This window comes from Coenobita brevimanus, chromosome 86 (genome assembly GCF_032717465.1).
Source record: "Coenobita brevimanus isolate Jiangsu-jjx chromosome 86, ASM3271746v2, whole genome shotgun sequence".
NCBI classification, from domain to species: Eukaryota; Metazoa; Arthropoda; class Malacostraca; order Decapoda; family Coenobitidae; genus Coenobita; species Coenobita brevimanus.
This window is the reverse complement of record NC_137039.1, coordinates 6268472-6273717: the sequence shown is the minus strand read 5'-3', so window position 1 is coordinate 6273717 and position 5246 is coordinate 6268472.

Sequence of the window (5246 nt, the reverse complement as noted above, 5' to 3'; positions counted from 1 at the left end):
AGGAGCAAAGACCATTAAAGTAGCGATAGAAAAGAGATAAAGATGCAACAGTGCGGCGAAGAGACAGAGGTTGAAGGGAGTCAGTAAGAGGAGGAGACTTAATGAGACGAAAAGCCTTTGACTCCACCCTATTGAGAAGAGCTGTATGTGGGGAGCCTCCCCATACATGAGAGTTGTACTCCACACAGGGGCGGATAAAACCCCTGTATAGAGTCAACAATTGTGCAGGGGTAAAGAAAGAGCGGAGTTGGCTTAGCACACCCAATCTCTTGGAAGCAGATTTTACAAGAGATGCAATATGATCTTTCCAAGATAAGTCCCGAGTAAATGAAACCCCAAGCATGTTCAAGGATGATGCAGGATTAAGCTGAATATTATTAAACATTAGTGGGTATACCTGTGGAGGATTTTGTCGGGTTGATAGGTGTAAGAACTGAGTCTTAGATGCATTAAAAACAACCATATTATTTTTACCCCAGTCAGAGATACGAGCCAAATCAGACATTAGGTGTGCCATAGCCTCATCCCTTGTTTGCTGAAGTAACTGTTGAGATGGGCGTTGCGGGAACCGAATGGAAAGGTGAAGGGTGGAGTCATCAGCGTATGAGTGGATAGGGTTAGATGTACAGCTTAAAAGATCATTGATGAATAAAAGGAAGAGAGTTGGTGATAGGACAGAGCCCTGAGGAACACCACTGTTGATAGATGTAGGAGAAGAACGATGGCCGTCTACACCAGCGGCTATAGAACGACCAGAAAGGAAGCTAGCGATGAAGGCACGGATAGAAGGATAGAAACCGTAGGAGGGCAGTTTGGAAATTAAAGATTTATGCCAGACTCGATTGAAAGCCTTTGAGATGTCAAGTGCAATGGCAAAGCTTTCGCCAAAGTCCCGAAAGGAGGATGACCAGGAGTCTGAAAGGTAGGTGAGAAGATCACCAGTGGAGTGTCCCTGACGGAACCCATACTGACAATCAGAAAGAAGGTTGTGATAGGAAAGATGCCTTTAAAATTTTTCTATTAAGAATTGACTCGAAAACTTTTGAAATACAGGATGTTAAAGCAATTGGACGATAGTTGGAGGGTTGGGAGTGGTCACCCTTCTTTGGGACTGGCTGAATGAGAGCAAACTTCCAGCAAGAAGGAAAGGTACAAGTTGACAGACAAAGGCGAAAGAGTTTGCCTAGGCAGGGTGTAAGCACAGAAGCACAGTTCTTGAGAACAACAGGAGGGACCCCATCAGGCCCATATGCCTTGTTAGTACTGAGGCCAGTGATGGCAGAAAATACATCAACTGAAGAAATTTTAATGTCAGCCATGAGGAAGTCAGAGGGGGGAAGTGATGGAGGAACAGCACCGGGATAGTCTAAGGTGGAACTGGAGGAGAAAGGTTGTGCGAAGAGATCTGCTTTATCAGTAGAAGAAATAGCTACAGAACCATCAGAGTAGAAAAGAGGAGGGATGGATGATGAGGTAAAGTTGTTAGAAAGATTTCTGGCAAGGTGCCAGAAGGAGCGGGATGAATTCGAGTTGGAGAGTTGAGAGCATTTAGTATGGATGAAATTATTTTTAGTAGAGCGAAGAACAGACTTAGCACGATTCCGGGCAGAAATGTAAAGTTGATGTGATTCAGGGGTGGGTTGGCTCCGGTACCTTTTGTAGGCCCTCTCCTTGTTGCGGACAGCATTAGAACAAGCGTGATTAAACCAAGGCTTTCTTGCGTTAGTCAAAGGATATGAGAAAGGAATGTATGCTTCCATGCCCGAGAGAATAACCTCCGTAATGCGCAAGGCACACTCAGATGTCTCACCGCCATGGAAGCAATAATCATTCCAGGGAAAATCAAAGAAGTACTGCCTGAGGGCCTCCCAGTCCGCGGTTCCAAAATGCCACAGACGACGTTTCCCTGGAGGGTCCACAGGCCGTACCGGAGTGTGCTTTATTCAGCTGAATCTCACTGGGCATGCAACATAATGCACATATTTCTTATTTCTGGTTCCTATACAGGACAGGCAATACTTAGATGATCAGAGAGCTACAGTGGGGACCAAAGGCTCTTTCCAGTTGGGCCCTGTTGATAGAGCCGCTCAAGGAGATGCCAAAAAATGGCAGCTGATGTCGAAAGACTCAAGAGACAGGCTGAAAAGCACAGGGAAGCTGATGTGGTAGCTTCTACGACCATGTCTGCCCATGTTCTTGAAAGTGATACGGAAGAATTAGGACACGGGAAAAATATGAATAACATATATTTTCCAATAAACATGTGACGTATTTCATACTTCCACCCACTTAATGTAGCGGTTTTGTCTTTAGGGTAGCTATACATTAAGTGGCAAGCTAAATGATTTCCTGTAAACCAGGAAAGCATTTACAACGCTGGGTGGTAACCTTATAACCAATCAACACGTGTTCCTCACATGACAATAAGTGGGTTGGCGGAGGGTTAGTGCCCCTCCCCGGAAAACAATCAGCTAAAAATATGAACAAGAAGCCTCAGACCAGGACTGACCAAAAGGTGATGACTAAGGACCGAACAAAGGACATGGTACAGATAGCTACTTGGAATGTAAGGGGTGTAAATGATGAGGTGAAAGAGAGATTGTCTAGGTGCTTGTGGGAGCAAAAGTGGATGTATGTGGAGTAACTGAAACTAAATGGCGAGGTGAGTGTGAAAGAATGGGAGTATGGTTGGGGAATATGTGCAGGAGTAGGTGAGAATGAGAGAGCAAAACAAGGAGTGTGTATTGGTGTGAGTAACCGATGGAAGGAGAATATAAGAAAGTATGGATCAGTTGGCTTTAGAGTTGTGTGGGTAAGATTGAGAGTTGGACTAAAAATGTGGACGATTGTGTGCATGTATGCGCCAATGCAAGATCGTGCAAGGAGAGAGGGAGAGGAGTTCTGGACAAACATGGATGCATACTTGGAAAAGTTTGAAAGGAATGAGAAAGTGTTTTTGATTGGAGATACGAATGGAAAAGTAGGGAATGTTAAGGTGGATGGAGTGGTTGGTGAGTGGGGTGTGCCTGCAGAGATGGATGAAAATGGCAGTGCTTTAGTGGACATTTGTGCTGCGAGGGGGGTTGGTGAGAGTCAATACCCTCTTCAGGCACAAAATGATCCATAGGTACGTGTGGCAAGTGATAAGAAGGGTGAGTGGTGACCTGAAAGAACGGAAGGCGATGACTGGTTACGTGTGTTTGGATGAAAGGATGAGGTGTGTAATGGATGCAAGAGTATACAGAAGCTGGGGAAGTGGACTTTCTGACCACAGAATCAAGGTCCAAAGGAAATGGAGAAATCGAAGAAGGGAAGGATAGGTGGAAGTAGTGCATACAAGGAGAGTGGAAAAATTACAAGAGGAGTGAAAAAAAGCAGAATTTAAGAGGGAAGTGGAGATGCCATTGCGTAAATATGGATTCGAGCAGATGGGGGATGTGGAAGGTGTGTGCAAGATAGTCACAGAAGAAATCTGTGCTGCATGGGAGGTGGTGTGTGGGTTGAAGAGAAGACAAAAGGGGGTGCAGGGAACAGCATGGTGGAATGAAGAGGTGAGGGAGGCTGTGGCACAAAAGAAGAAAGCATAGAGAGAGTGGATGAGAAACATTGGCGTGGGAGAAGCTGAGAGACGCAAGAGAAAGTTACATGCAGAGAGGACAAGAGAGGTGAAAAGATTAGTAAGAGAGGGTAAGAAGAAAGTGGATGAGGAATTTGGGAGGAATTTGAGTGTAAATTGGAGGGAATGTAAGAAAATGTTCTGGAAAGAGGTAAACAGATTTAGACAGTGTGCCAATGAAGTTAGCTGGGGAGTGAAAGATATAAATAGTAGATTTTTTTTTTTTTTAATGTGAGGAAGAATGAACGAAAGGCCGCAAGCACGAAAAATTGTTCCTTCCAAGAGAAAAACAAAATACAAGAGAGAGCCAAATTCAAGATCCAGTCATTTCATTTCGAGATGTCTGGAGTGACACACTGCATTTGAAATCCTGATCATAGGAAGCATGAAATACAGACAGAGGGAGACAGTTCCAGAGTTGACCTGTTGCATAAATGATGGACTGGGAGTAACGGTTAACTCTTGCTTTAGGGAGCTGAACAGAAAAGGGATGAGAGTTTGCTGCTAGACGGGTGCTATGCGCCCGTCGTAGAGGTGGAGGAATGCATGCAGACGGTTCAGAGGAGTAGTGACCATTGAAGTAGTGACAGAAAAGAGATAAAGATGCAACACTGCAGTGAAGAGACAGAAGTTGAAGGGAGTCAGTAAGAGGAGGATAGTTAATGAGATGAAAAGCCTTTGACTCCACCCTATTGAGAAAAGCTCTATGTGGGGAGACTCCCCACACAAGAGTTGTACTCCACACAGGGGTGGATAAAACCCATGTATAGAGTCAACAATTGTGAAGGGGTAAAGAAGGAAAGGAGTCGGGTTAGCACACCTAATCTCTTGGAAGCAGATTTTACAAGAGATGTAATATGATCTTTCCAAGAGATGTCCCGAGTAAATGAAACCCAAAGCATGTTCGAGGATGATGCAGGATTGAGCTGAATATTATTAAACATTAGTGGGTATACCTGTGGAAGATTCTGTCAAGTTGATAGGTGTAAAAACTGAGTCTTTGATGCATTAAAAACAACCAGATTATTTTCACCCCAGTCAGAGATACGAGCCAAGTCAGACATTACGTGTGCCATTGCCTCATCCCTTGTTTGTTGAAGTAACTGCTGAAATGGACATTGCGGGAACCGAATGGAAACATGAAGAGTGGAGTCATCAGCGTATGAGTGGATAGGGTTAAATGTACAGCTTAGAAGGTCATTGATGAATAAATGGAAGAGAGTTGGTGATAGGACAGAGCCCTGAGGAACACCACTGTTGATAGATGTAGGAGAAGAACGATGGCCGTCTACAACAGCGGTTATAGAACGACCAGAAAGAAAGCTAGAGATGAAGGCACAGACAGAAGGATAGAAACCGTAAGAGGGCAGTTTGGAAATTAAAGATTTATGCCAGACTCAATCGAAAACCTTTGACATGTCAAGTGCAATGGCAAAGCTTTTGCCAAAGTCCCGAAAAGAGGATGACCAGGAGTCTGAAGCATATGTGAGAAGATCGCCAGCGGAGCGTCCCTGTCAGAACCCATACTGACGATCAGAAAGAAGGTTGTGATAGGAAAGATGCTTCAAAATTTTTCTGTTAAGAACTGACTCGATAACTTATGAGATACAGGATGTTAAAGCAATTGGAC